The sequence below is a fragment of the Meriones unguiculatus genome, chromosome 7 (genome assembly GCF_030254825.1).
Source record: "Meriones unguiculatus strain TT.TT164.6M chromosome 7, Bangor_MerUng_6.1, whole genome shotgun sequence".
Taxonomy (NCBI): Eukaryota; Metazoa; Chordata; class Mammalia; order Rodentia; family Muridae; genus Meriones; species Meriones unguiculatus.
The window spans coordinates 3,690,126-3,704,470 of NC_083355.1; the positions used below are offsets into that span (position 1 = coordinate 3,690,126).

At 56.8% G+C, this 14,345-nt stretch overlaps 1 protein-coding gene across 4 annotated transcripts in view; it reads left to right on the plus strand.

The window, feature by feature from the left end:
* Nucleotides 1-769: 769 nt before the first annotated feature.
* Nucleotides 770-14,345, plus strand: part of Rbfox3 (RNA binding fox-1 homolog 3) — a 398,556-nt gene continuing 384,980 nt past the window's right edge. The window contains exon 1 of one of the 4 annotated variants that reach the window (XM_060386301.1): nucleotides 770-908. The gene's annotated coding sequence lies outside the window, so the exon portion shown is untranslated. Of the gene's footprint in view, nucleotides 909-7,495; nucleotides 8,074-9,204; nucleotides 9,224-14,345 lie in introns of those variants that run through there. The other 3 variants (XM_021639830.2, XM_060386299.1, XM_060386300.1) reach the window with 3 other exon arrangements.

A 14,345-nucleotide genomic window follows, 5' to 3' on the forward strand; every position in this document is an offset into this window, starting at 1 on the left:
TCTTCTGCGCAGGCAGCTCGCACAGACCTTCCTGCAGGCTTGCCTGGGGTTGCCTAGCAATCCAACACCACCCTGCCGCAGCAGACCCACGGCTCCCATGGATTTTTCCTATTTTTAATTTGTTTTCTGGGTGGGTGTTATTGTATAATCGTGGGCTGAGCTAAAGGAGAGGTTCTCAGAGGGGGCAGAAGAGCGGGCTAACTGCCTGCGGAGACCCTGTCCCCTGTCCCAGGAGGCTCTTGGAGCTGGCCATATCCTCTGGTTTTCAAAGTTGAATGGAAGCTTCGAGGACCTTCATTCCTCCCCATGCACTCCGAGGCCATGTCTGCTCCCCCACAGCGAGCGGAGCATACCAGCCGTGGGCTGGAGCCGCCAGTTGCCTGGGTGCTCCTGATGCTTTCCATCCGCCCAGGGGGAGACAGGACCGTCCCCTCTTTTGGAGTAGTGGCATGTTAGGTCTGAAAGAAACTGAGTTCAGCTCTGGAGGCTTGGGAATAAGATATCAGGTGGGAGGTTTGTTTGTTGCTCACGTGGAACAACCCTTGGCAGCATCTGTGGCAGGGTCCACATCTGTAGCTGCTGGGGAAGCCTCAGTTTCTCTGTGTGCAATGCACAAAGGGGCAGCTAGGGAGTGGATGCCTTCAGCCCTGGTGACTTGTGTTCCAGCGACAGTGGGAAGCGGATGACATCAGCGAGGAGGGACAGCTGAGCTGGCAGGCCTTCCCTGCGCTCCGCTCGGCTGGGAAGCTGCTGTGCGAGGAGAAGCAGATGGAGGAGCCCAAACCATGGGCCTGAGGGAGAAGAGGAGAGCACTGGGGAGGGCTGGAGGACGATTCTGGAGAGTGGGTAGCAGAGCCGAGTTCAGGTGTCGAGTGCACCCGGAGGAGGAAGGCTGGGGCCGGCTGCTGGTCAGTCGGGACTGTACTTCGGTGGGTGTGGGGAGGTGGTGGAAAGTGGAGCCCTTTGTGAAGAAGGGAGGAACTTAGGGAGACTGCAGCACAGGCCAGGAGAGTCCTGAAGGGAGAATCAGGTCTGTCATGTCTTCAGGATGTCTGGTCAGCTGGGGAGACGGAAGAGGAGTGGCCTTGGGCTTGGAGGGAGAGCTTCGGAGGGAGCAGGGAGGTAGGAAGGAGCTGAGACCTCCAGGTAAAGGGTCATCGCCTGTCGGAGGGTTGGGGAGCAAGGACAGCCGTGGTGCACATGCTGAGGCTGGATCTTGGTTAAAATGGAGACCCTTCTGCCTCACCACTGGTCACATGACCAGGGGCTACAGCATGGTTCAGGCTGACCTCAAACTCTGAACCTAATCCTCTGCCTCAGCTCTTCTCTTGGGATTACTGGTGAGCACCACCGCGCCCTGTTCACAGGAAAGCTTTTGTGGGAGAGCGTTAGCATGTTGTTTTACTATTATGTTCCTTCAGGTCACAGTAGCCCTTCCCCTACTAATGACAGCATTCACAGAGCCCAGAGGGGAGACCCTGAAGGCAATGGAGCTGGCTGGCTGGGGGCAGGGAAACACAAACACGTGTGGGTTTGTCTGGTGGGGCCCATTCCCCTCTCAGAGGTACAGCTGTGCTGAGCAACTTTGGACTTCTCTCTGTTGCATGACAAGGCCAACTGAGGCAGCTGGGCACCATGTGGTTACATAAGCTCAGACCACTGTGCACCCCTGGGCCTAATAAAGGCTGGTGAGAAATCCCCGTGGCTTTATTTTCATGAACATTTTATTCTTGAGCGTGTCAACTGGCATAGATGAGAACACACACACACATACACATATATACATGTTTGCAGGGGAGTGCACATCGCTAGGGCTGAGGTGCTGGGCCTGCTTCATTTGCATGGAGTGGAGTCCCGGGGCCAGCTGGACAGGTCCTATGAGGAACTAGGATGTTTGAAGCTGAAACCTGGCTATGAGACTACCTCGAGGGTGGCAGAGCTGGGGTCCCAAGGCTGTATCCACTGGGGCGTTCAGGCCCAGAACAGGAAGGGCGCGATCCTTCCTCCTGCCGGTCTCAGGGTGAGATTTTCAGGGTTTGGGCATGTCTGGAGCATGTATATGTATGTGTGTGTGTGTGTGTGTGTGTGTGTGTGTGTGTGTGTGTGCCAGAGGTTAACACAACTGTTCTCTACCCTAGTTTTTGAGACAGGGTTTCTCACATAACTTAGAGCTCACCAATTGGCCAGCCAGATCAGCCAGAAAGCTCTAGGGATTCATCTGTCACTGTCCCTAACCGAAGCTTTAAGGTTACAGGCCATGTCAGCACTCCCTGGGGGTCAGGTCCCCATCCTTCCACAGAAGTGCTTTAACAGCTGAGCCATAAAAGGTGATCCCTGTAAAAATGGAGTCACCTGCTCCTTTGAGCTGGTACACACTGATGGGGAAGCCTGGCAGAAGACAGGAAGGAAAGATGCACTCAGGACTCAGTTGCTCCGGAGTTTATGAGAGCTGATGTATGAGCCAGGATTCTCTACAGAAACAGAACTGATAGAATGAATATATGTTATGTGTTCCTTAAAAGGGCACTTGTTAGCTGGGCATCTGGGTAGAGAAGCAATGGCTGTCTCACACTGGAAAGGTTGAAAATCTGATAGTTTCTCAGTCCATGAGGCTGGGTGTCGAAGGCCTGAGGATTCCCGGGTCTTCATTCTACACTGGGAGTTCAAGAAGCTGGTTCTTCTATCAATGAAGGGATGCAGAAGCATCAGTATAGATGGACTTGCCAGCAAGAGTGAGAGCAATCAGGCAAAAAGCAGTTTCCTTCTTCTAGCTCATCAAGAAAGTTCCTCAGAGGAGTGCACAGGAGCTTATGTTAGAGGATTTCAGATCCAGGGAGATTAGCAGCCAGGGCTACCTGTCACAGCCCCCGACAAGGACAAAGTGAACACTCAGGTAGCCCCTGGGGATGGAGGACCCAGCCAGGATGGCTGGCTACTTGCTGAGGGATGTAGCTGACCTGTCTGTTTCTCTGTCTGCTGTGACCGTCTCCTGTTTCTAAGACTCCCCTCTGAGGGCTCAAATGAAGGTCCTCAGCTGATGCTGGCTGTGAGTATGGGTAGAGAAGAACACAGGCTAGGTCTGCCTGGCATAGAGGGGGCAGTAGGCAGCAGACGGTGGACAGCAGATGATGAGAAGGAGATGGTGGGCAGTGGACAGTGGGCAGTGGATGGTGGGAAGAGGACAGTGGGCAGTGGACGGTGGGAAGAGGACAGTGGGCAGTGGATGGTGGGAAGAGGACAGTGGGCAGTGGACGGTGGGAAGAGGACAGTGGGCAGTGGATGGTGGGAAGAGGACAGTGGACAGTGGATGGTGGGAAGAGGACAGTGGACGGTGGGCAGTGGATGGTGGGAAGAGGACAGTGGGCAATGGACAGTGGGCCATGGACAGTGGGCAGTGGACGGTGGGAAGAGGACAGTGGGCAGTGGACGGTGGGCAGTGGGTGGCAGGTGGCATTGAGTGTACTGGAGAGTTGGGTCTGCAGCTTCTCTGTTCTCACCTGGATCTATGACCTCCTGCCTGGTACTGGACTGTCCTCCTGCCAGCCCCTTTCCTAGCCAGTGGATTCTCTACGCCTGCTCTCACTGGACCTCTGCTTCCCCTCTGCAGTGGGACCCTCTTCCATGCTTTGGTCACTTGTTTCGTTGAAGCATGTCCTGTAGTGGGAGATGAGCTGTTTAGCGCCGTCGCCTTTTGTGGGTGTCTTTGTTCTGACTTCACGTTTGATCGCTCTCAGGCGAGGGATGCTCGGTGTCTGATCACGCCCACGGGTGTCCGAATCCGTCGCTCCAGTATCTAGCATCCGTCGGCTTGCCCTGTTGAGATCCCTGGAGCCATGCTCATTCTTGCTGTTTTCCGTGGAACCTGAAACTTGAGATTTATTTTTCTTTTCATCTTCAATGTTTTGTGTTCGTGAGACTATACTTTGACGTGGGTCAATTCCTATCCATTGTGTGGAGAATTTCTTGAATTAAATAATTTGTGATGCTCTCTCTTTCTCTCATTCCTTTGTGTGGGTGCCAGCTCTCATGAGCACACCATCTAATTTTTCCTCCTTTCTTATTTTCCCCCTCTTTGTCTTTTCGCTTTGCCTTCTGGAACATTCACTTACTTTTATCTTCCAACCAGTCTGCTGAGTTTTTTTGTTTCGGCTCGCATGCTTTTAATTCCCCGGCCTTTTTTTGTTCTCTAAATGTTCTTAAAATAGCATCCTGTGCCTGGTTCTGGTTGCAATATCTCCTCTGATCTCTTTGAGGATATTAAATATGTCTATTTCTGATATTTTCTCCTCCCCGTTCAATGTCTGTTTCCTCCAGGACCACCCCCCCTCGGCCCTCCTCTAGGAAAGGCTGTTTGGTGGCTCCCTCTTTCAGAGGCTGTGCTTAGAGAGCTCTGCTGACTGGGGTACCGGTGTTAGGAGAGGGGCCTGCAGAGCTGGCCTTCAGTGTTGTGTGGGGCTTGTGCCCTGGTGCCCGAGGCTGGGAATCCTAAAGGTAGCGATAGGTTTCCTTCTCATGGATGGTAGAGTCCTGAGGGCAAGTCCTGGATCCTGGTCTAGAGAGTCATGATTGTCTTGGCTTCCCAAGTGTCTGGGCCTCTACCTTCCTCTACATTGACTCTGGTGCTGGCCCTCACCACAGCAGGCAGGACTCAGCTCAGCTCCCAAGCCTGGCCGCAGTCCTGTTTCTTTCGGGCAGTCAGTCCATAACATGTGGTTGTATTTTCTGCTTTATTCCCTGTCCTTAGGGGAGGGGTTCAAAGCAGTATTAATCATTTTTTTTCTCTCATTGCTATGACAAAATACATGAAAAGCAGCTCAAAGGAGCGAGGGTTTACTGTCACTCACAGTTCAAGGGAGCTGTCCACCACAGTTGGGAGGGCATGGCATCAGGGTGTGAGGAGGCTGCCACACCCCACCCTCAGTCAGGGAGGGTGTGAGGAGGCTGCCACACCCCATCCTCAGTCAGGGGGCAGAGAAAGGTGGATGCTGGTGTTCAGCCCTGTTCCTCTTCCCACTGAGCTGAGAAGCCTACCTCATGGGATAGTATCAGCCATATTGAGGGTGGAGCTTCCCAGCTCAACCCCCTCTGGGGCTGTGGCTTTTGCTCTGTGGGTGTCGACCCCACAGGCATGGCAAACCAGAGAGCCTGCATATCAGATCACAGCAGGAGCAGAATCACAGTTATGAGTGGTAATTAAAATACTTTTATGGTTGGGGTTGCCACAACCCGAGGAGCTGCATTTTTAGGGTTGCAGCATTGGGAAGGTCGCAGGCCGCTGCTCTGGAGACCCCTGCACACATCTAGACACTTGTTTCCTGTGTGGCTCTAGGTCCTGTCAGGTTGGTGATCACAGTATTTTTGAAAAGTCTCTTTTTGTGGTGTCTTTTTCTGAGGATGTGCTGTGTCATTGTAACGGCTAGAGTAGAGCCTCTTTCCTTGTTTCTGCTGTGGGGTGTTATTCTTGGATCCTCTCTACCCTCATATTCTTACAAATGAAGTTTCCGTGGGGCTGGAGGGATGGCTCAGTGGTTACGAGCACTTCCTGCTCTTCCAGAGGACCAGAGTTTGGTTCCTGGCATCCAGTCAGGAGGCTCCTCCTAACTGCCTATGATTTCAACCTCAGGGGATTTGATTCCCTCTTCTGGCTTCAGAGGGCACTACACTTACTTGGCACATGCACACGCACAAACACACACACATATACATACACACACATGCATGAATGCATGCATGCATGCTTAATCTAAAAATAAAATTTTCCTAGATGGGAAGACATCCCAGCATAGAGATACACAGGCAGGCCCTGCCACCCTTTTCTGGGCAGATCCATTGGTGGCTGCTGGGCCTGCAGGGAATCTGCTCTGGCTCTCTTCTCGAGGGTACCCTCCTGGACAGGCCGCGTGGCTGCCCCTGCTTTGGTACCTGCTTCAGGTTAGTGCCCTGCTCTCTCAGAGTGGCTGATGGTGTTCTGTTTGGCTGGAACCTGTCTGGAGACAGAAAGAAAGCCTGGCGCCACCTGCAGACCTTTCTGGGAACGGGCTCCAGACCTGGGTGTGGGACTAGAGTCTCAGTCCTGGGCCCCTCCACTTGAAGCTCCCAGCTTGTGCTGGGTAATATCCTCTGGCTCGGCAAGGCACAAGGTGCAGTAGGGACCCGGCCCTCCATCTCTCTAAGAGCAGGGTCAGAAAGGTGCTGGGAACTGGGCCACCGGGGAGGGCTCTCAGGGCAGAAGAACCAGGAGGGACAGACACTGTTGGCCCAGGGAGGCCAGAGACAGGTGAGTGACGGGCGTGGATGGGCCTGGCCAGCAGTCACAGGCTGTGAAAGCCCGGGTCACCTGATCACAACAGTTGGTCTGTGGGGGGCAGGGCTGTGCCATCTCAAATTTGGGGCCGGAGCATTTCCAGAGACCCTGGTGGCTGTCCTGGAGACAAGGCGTTTATGTTCCCTTGCAGGGCCAGACTGCTTACTTGCTCTAAAGCACGTGATTCCCACTGGGCAAGACAGATCAATGGCTCAGACAGGCCGAAGGAGCAGAAATTAAAAGCTCCTGAGCAGGCAGCAGCCACTCAGCTTGGCCACTGTCTGTCCTCGCTCTGTAGGGAAGGCAGCCTGCAGCCCAGCGCCGGAGAGCACCTCAGAGCCAGCCTCACCCGCCCTTCTCTACTCCCACTCTTCTAGTCCCCCTACCCACAAAGGTTTCCGATGCATGCCTCAGACCGAAAGCTGCACTTAGGTGCAAGAAAGAATTGTTCTGGTTGTTCTAGAAATGGCATCCAGCAACCTGGATCAGGGTGGTTGTTGTTTTAATGTTTGTTTTTAGATTAAAAATGCCCTTTGAGAGTGCAGGCCCCCAAGTCCAGTCGCTGCCTTTTATTTTGGGCTTTTAGATTAGAATAGTAGCCAGGTCCAGTCGGAACCTTTGGGAGTCATCCCAGCCCTTTGCTGACCTCTGGAGCTCAGTGCCAGGGCCTGACCCCGCCGTTACACCTGAGTCTCATCTTGCCTGCTCGGAGGCAGTACCTTCCTGCCAGCCCCCTCCCTAATCAAGACTAGAGATGCCAGACTTCAGACCAATCGGGGCTTGGATTTTAGGCTCTCCTAACTGCCCTGGATGGAAATATTTAAGGCCATAGGATCGTGGGGGGGGGGGGGGGCGCAAGTGTACCCTCCCAGTTTCCTGTTTCCTTTTGAGTCTCCTGCCTTCCTTCCCTGTGATTCTCAGGAAGGCATGGAACTCCAGGCCTATTAAGGGTCTTCCCCAGCGGCCAGTTAGGCGCTGCAGACTAGCTGAAGAGGTGTGGGGGAGGGGAGGGACATGAATGAATTCCTGCCGCTCAGCGACCAAGTCTTTCTAGGGACCCTTGAGCAGAGCAAGAGAAGCCGGTCACGGTGGGATGGGGTCCCGCTAAGTGTCGCCAGGGCTGACTTACGCTGAGATCGTCCAGAGGAAGGGGGAGAGAGAGGGGAGGTAGGACCCTGGGGGGAGGGGGTCGGAGGAACCCAGCTGCCACTGGGCTCCAGGGTGCCCTGCAAGTCGAACCACCCTACGCATCCCTGTTCTGCGAGGAGGCTGGAGCTGGGACTCCAGGGCTCCTGTGGCCACATCCAGCTGGCTCGCTGCCCTCCCTGCCCCGCCGCCCTCCCTGGCCGCGAGACCGCCGGAGCCCCCTCCCTCCCTCGCCGAGCTGCGCGCTCCGCCCGCCCGTGCCGCTGCCACCGCCGCCACCGCCGCCGCGTGCTCCTGCTTCTCGCTCCAGCCGAGCCAGCCAGAGGAACGGAGGGGGGGGGGAGGAGAGAGAGAGAGAGAGAGAGAGAGAGAGAGAGAGAGAGTCGGCGAGGCAAGCTGAGCGGGGACACGGAGCCGTTGCTCCGGAGCCAGCGGAAACCTCCTCGGACAGCAGTCGGGCGCCGGCCCCAGTAGCTCGCGTGGTCGCCGGAGACGCCGCGGCCGCTCCCGCCGCTCCAGCCCGGCCTCTCGCGCCCCTTGCCGCCAGCTCGCCGGGGCGGCCGGGATGCAGCCGGGGCATGGCCGCCGGGGCCCCGTCACCTGCCGCGGGGAGCGCTGAACCCGTGAGTAGCCAGCCCCCGGGCTTCCACCTCGGTCGCGACCATCTCCGGGGGCCGGCCGGGGCCGTGGGCTCGGCCCGGGGAGGGGCGCACGGGACCCCGCAGTGGGAGGCGGGGCCGACGAGGAGCGGGGCTGCGGAGCGTGGCCGGGGACAGACCTGAGGTCGCGCGGGGAAGGGGTGGCGCCCTTGGGGGTCAGGGGTCCGCGCGCGGGGTCGGTGTCCCCGAGTTCCGCGGGGACTGAGGTGGCGGCTCCGGGCTCGGCGGGGAAACCGGGGGGGGGGGGATTTTGTGAATGGGAAGGCCCGGGGTCAGGCTCCGTGGAGACACCGGGGAGTCCCGCGCGCTGCGTGGCCGTGGCGGCGGCGGCCGCGGCGGCCGCGGCGGCACAATGCCCGGCTCTGGGAACTCCCAGGCTGGGGGAAGCCGTAGCGCGCGGAGATCCCGGCCCGCGGGGCGCATGGGGAGGCGACTCCAAGCCGCGCGGCTGAAAGCGGGGCTGGCGACCCTGCTGCGCTGCGGCGTGCGACTCTAGCCACTCCCAGGCTCGGGAGGGCTGCTGGGGTCCGCGGGAGGAAAGCCGGCCGAGGCACTGCTAACCCTAAGGAGTTGTGGGAGGGCTGAGGTCTCCTAGGCTCCCTCGGGAGGACCAGGGCCCGCAGCGCTCCAGCGTGCGTGGAACGGAGCGGCGGGTGCGGGGGGCGCGCAGGGCCCTCCAGCCCGAGAGCTGGGGGCGCGCGGGGCCGAGCCTTCCCAGCGGCGAGAGCAAGGCTGGCAGGCTCACCGCTCGCTTCGGCACAGCTACAGGGCTGGGACAGCCTGCTTGGGAAAGCCATGCTAAGGTGGCCTGCGCACCCCGGGCCCAAACTTTCTGCCGAGTGGCCCCAGGAGGCGGCGGGGTTCGCCTGGGGCTCTCCTTTTCAGGAGGGCGGCGTGAGGGGGTGGCTCCAGGCCGGCGGTCATTTGGGGGCGCCTATCCATGGACACACAGCTCCCTCAGTGTCCTGGCCGCCCAGGTCCCGCACCCAGTCTGTACCAGGAGCAAGGCGAGGCGACCAGAACGGAGGGGCATTGCGACCCCATTAGACAGCTGGAGTCGGCCCAGCACACGAGGTTGGGGCTGGCTGTTCCCGAAGCCCACTGACGTCTACTGGTGTGTGTGAGTGTGTGATGGTGGCGGGGAGGGGGGGGCAGCGAGGTGAGGAGAGCCCTGGATGGCAGAGCCACATCGTCGCTCCACCTTTCAGATTCTGCTTTTCAGAGGCACTCTAATTATTTAATGGTCACTTTTAAAAAGGACACGGGTGGCCCCGGTAGTCTCTTGATGCCCAAGACATCCACAGGGAGAGCCAGGGACAGGGACCGAGGGATCCTTTCTTCTGGGCAAGACTCTTCCTCCTCGGGCTGGAGGGGAAGTGCCTTCTGGTGCGCTCGGGGTCGTTAATTTTCTGTCACAAACACGGGCTAGGCTGGGGCGCCTCGGGCGCACCTGGGAGTCTGAGGTCCAGAGCAGGTTCGGGGCTAATGGAATAGGGTCTCAGGTAGTGATCAGAAACCAGATTTGGTTTTATTGGTCTGCAAAAGAAAAATGAAGAAAAAAAAAAAAGTACAAACATTACAGCAGAACGTGCTCATTAAGCGCGCATCTCGGATTGGGCGGATGTCTTAATCAGGCGGCGCTGGTAGCGGGGATATTACACTAATTAAAACCAGACCCTCCAGGTGAGCGACTACTGGGAAGGGAGAAGTTGTGGAGAAGGCGCCTGCGGGTGGAAGCCTGCGCTGCTGGCTGGCGATCAGGACAGCTGTAGGGGTGGGCAGGTGGGGCAGGGGGCACCTTCTCAGGGCCAGCCCCTCAGGCTCCCACGAGCCAGGAGCTCCCCTGGGCCAGGGGGAGGACCGAGCTGCCCGCCTCCACCCTCTCCGGGGACCAGAGGCCTCCCTGCGTGGGAGCGGAGCTGAGCGCACTGCACGCTCAGGGAAGCAGCGCTTAACCCCTCGGTTCCTGGCTGGGCTTGGAGCTCTGGGAAGGCGGAGTTGTCCCTGCATGGGTGAGGGAGTAGGAGAGATGGGGAACCCAGGGGAGGCTAGGGAGGCGAGACAGAGCTGAGAGGGGCTCCTCAGGCCCATCCTGCGGAGGCAGCCGGGTGCCAGGGGAGCGTTGGCCGTGTCTTGCAGGACGTTTGCTCGGAGCCACCGAGGGTTTCCGGTACAGATCAACGTTTCCCAGCACTCTGCCCTCCCTCCCACTGAAAGCAAACCCACAATTACTCTGCCCCTTCCTCCCTGAAGGTCTGGGGCCCAAGCAACCAGGTGGTCCTGGGTATATAGAAAGAGCTGGGAAAGTCCCACAGAGCCAGCCTCTAGCAATGCTCCTTCGCCGCAAAGGCTCCTCGACCTCAGACAGAGCCGCAGCCTCGGTGAATTTACTGTCCTTCCGCAGGGAACAGACACCAGTCAGGAGCGAAGGCCAACCAGCCTCGCAGCCACGCAGAGGGCGGCAGCACCAAGGACAGGGCCAGGGCCTGGCTGCTGGCGTTCCACCCTTCTCCTGGGCGTCTGTGTCCCTGGGCCACTGAGACTCCTCGCCCTGCTTGGAGGGTTGAGGAGGAGTCCCCATGCCACCAGGGTCAGAGCAATCCAGGCCGACAGCCCAGACATAATTACAGCAAGGAGGCCTCCTGGGCCCTATTCCCCAGTGTGCCTCTGTCTTGTGGCAGCCACTCAAGAGAGATGGCAGGACTATTTGATGTCTGGGGATGAACTGGCCTGCAGAGAAAATGCCATTCTTTGCTCCTGGTCTTAGCCGAGCTGCTTCAACAAGATCTGGCCTCCGTCATGCAGCCTTCTAGCTGGCACCCTGGCGTCTGCCCGCTCCCTCGCTGGGCAGAAGCTAGAGGCCCTGCTGGGTGGGGTGGCGGGGGAGTCTGCTTCACCTGCCCTCCCCTCCCCTCAGTGCACACCAGCTTTTGGACCTGGATGGCCTGTGGGGTTAAACAGGAAGGCTTGGTCCCAGCAGAGGATTTGTCATACCCAGAAGTGCCGGTGCAGGGGCGGCAGGGGATCATCCAGGCCAGTGAGGAGAGGCGAATCTGTCTGTGGGCATGGATCAAGATTGAAATGTTATTTCTCAGTGACTGCAGCATGAGGCTCGCCTCCCCCAGTCCTCCGTGAGCTTGCAAGGTTTGGTCTGTTGTCTCTCTGTGTTTATTTATCTCCTGCACTCCTGCCTGATACTCTGTTATAAAGACAAATGGAGCCTGGCACGCAGCTGACGTGTGCTGAGGAATTTTTTATTTTTAAACAAGTGAAGGGGGAAAAACCATCTAGAAAGTTTCCCCCCTTTCTCGGAGCCGTGTCTGCTGGGGAGCCCGCCTCTCCCCACGTCCTCGCCTGCAGCAGGCCTTCCTGCCTGCGTGGGCCTCAGCTTCGCAGACACCTCCCATTTGTACCAACATCTTTTTGCTTAGCTGCCTGCCTCCCCTTATTCTCTTCTGAAGTAGCCCGATATTTTCACAGGTTCATGAAACATTCAGGCCGCCTAAACATCTTGTTTTCTGCTGCCTTTCTGAAGTCAGCTGCCATCCGAGGCAGCAGGGTCTCCTTTTTAATTTGTATGTTCTGCTTCATCTCCTTCTCTGAACCCCTTGTGCTTTCTGGGCTGGGTGGTGCTTTTGGGATTTTCTGCCTGTGGGGGGAGGGAGGGGATTTGTAGGTGCGAAGTGGGGCCTGCTCCATGCCAGGAGCCACAGCTAGAGGGCCGGTGTTCTGACAGGAATGCCCGGGGACCATCCGGCTCCTGGTAATCATGGTCTTCCGTGCAATGCTCTTAGTAAATTACTGTGTTATCACAGCTTCCCCAACGCTCACTTGACACCAAAACACGCCTCAGAAGGTGACTTGAGATAATGAAGAGTATTAAGATCTGCTCCTGCATGTGAGAATGTTTTCTCTGGCAGCCTGGGGCAGGCTCCAGCGCGCACACACTGAGTTTCTACACAGGTTAGAATCTGGAGAGAGAGAGAGAGGCTGAGTTAGATGTCCCCAACTCAGGAGCCATGGCCATGGTGAAGAGGCCTTTGTGAGGGATGGCCAGCAGGTGGAGGCCACATGGCTTGGAAAGGACCACGGGTTCCACTTCTGCTTGAGGTCTGCTCTAGTCCACTTCTCTGTTGTCTCAATGAACGTGACCAAATGGGTCTTGAGGAGGTTTATTACATCTTACAGGTTATATTCTATCATTGAGGGAAGTTGAGGCAAGAACTCAAGAGGCGGCCATAGAGGAATGCTGCTTATTGGCTTGCTCCCTCAGCTATCCTCCGTATATAGCTCGGAACCACCTGCCGAGGGCTGGCACCCACGACAGTGGGCTGGATACTCCTGGATCAATTAGCGGTTAAGAGAAGGTCCTGTACACATGCCGGCAGGTCAAGCTGCTCGGGGCGGTTTTTCGGCTGAGGTTCCCTCATTCCAGGTGGCTCTGGGTTTATGTAAAATTGACAGCTGGTGTTAAGGATACGAATATCTCAAAGCGTGCCTTCCTGTGGGATTTGGGTCCACACAGACTTCAGACACGATGTGTTCATAACTGTTTTTCAAAAGCCAAGCAGAGCTCTGTGGGAGGGGCCTAGGCTCGTGTGCCTCTTGGCCGCCCTGGCTGCATGTCATCTGGCTAGCGCTGGTTCGGATCCGGGGGGCAAGCTCTCCATGCCCTCCTTCCTACATCTGCCATCTCTCGATCTCTTGGCAAGGAGGCCACAGCACAGGGGCTAAAGCAGAGAGAGGACAGCAGAAAGCAAGGATGAGGTAGGCCGTTTTCCCCACTGCCACTTACACGCTTTCCAGGAAAGGAGCTGTGGACTCCGGAACCCTCCTTAGGAGTAAAGATGGAAGGGAACTTACCTCCCTTGTAGCCAGTCTCTACTCCTGCATGGAACGTGGCCAGCTTCCACCTCCCCTGGCTCGGATAGGCTCCTGCTGCCTCTTGTTACCCCAACCCACCAAGAGGCCTTCAGTTTCCTGTTAGGCCCTGAAGCCAGAGAGTCTTAATCACAGTTCCTTTCCAAGATCCTATTACTTAAGGCCAGAACACATTCCTACCAGAAAGGACTGTTCATGCATATTCCTAGAAGCATTTACCCACTTACTGCTTTGCTCATTGTACAGACCCTTCGACAGGCTCTCAGGGACAGAAGCACAGTGGAGGGCCACTGTCAGCCCTGCATGCGCCTCTGAGCGTGCAGTCTCTATGCTGTTAGCCTGCTGCCCAGGCAGGAGTGCCACCACCTGCCATGCTGGTGGGCTGTGCCCGGAAGCCCATGCAGGGGGTAGGTCATCAGGCCTGTCTGTTGCAGTTGCTTGTCTACAGCTGTGAGGAAACACCACAACAAAGGCAACTTAGAGAAGTGAGTTTATTTGGAGTTAATGAGTCCATGATGGTGGAGCTAAGGCATGGAGGCAGGAGCAGGAAGCTGAGGGCTCATATCTCAGACTGTACGCAGGAAGCAGAGAGGAGTCCACAGGCTCTCAAAACCTGCCCTCAGTCACATACTTTCTCCAACAAGGTCACACCTCCTAAACTTTCCCAAACGGTGCCACCAATTGGGGACCAAATAATCCAATTGGGAGCATCTCAGTTGAAACCATCACATAGCTTTTTAAAGAAAGCAGCCCTTTACAGGTAAAGAAACAAACTGCATCTGTAGTTTTCCTTGGCACACTGTACCAGAGGTGGACCCTCGGTGCCTTTTTCTTTTCCTCCCAGGCACCTGGTCTTGCTTTAAAATTTCCCCCTAAATAAGCAAAACCTAATGTTCTCCCTCCGCTTGCTTCTTCGCTGCTGGGCAGCCGAGACAGTTGTGTGCAGGCCTGAGATCCATTCCAATTTCCGTCTGTGGGCAGTTCAGGCACCAAGGGTTGTGGCTCTGCTCACTGATGTGTCCTCGTCTTGTCGGGACCAGGAAAGCAATGGCTCATCCACTGGGCCTTGTGAGGCAGGAGTTTCTCTTGGACAAGCGGGATGAGGCCAGACAAACTGGCAGCCCTTCCCACTGAGGCTCTCTATAAAATCCACTGGAGCCAAAGGACATGAGCTTTACACGTGTTTAAAAAGGACAGGGCTGGAGAGGTGGTTCAGAGTGGCACAGGCCACTGGCTAATCCCCTAACGGAGCACAGCTCAATTCTCAGCATCTGCATGGTGGCTCATACTGTCTGCAACTCCAGTCCCAGGGGACCCAGTGCCCTCTTCTGGCCTCTGAGGGCACTGTATACATA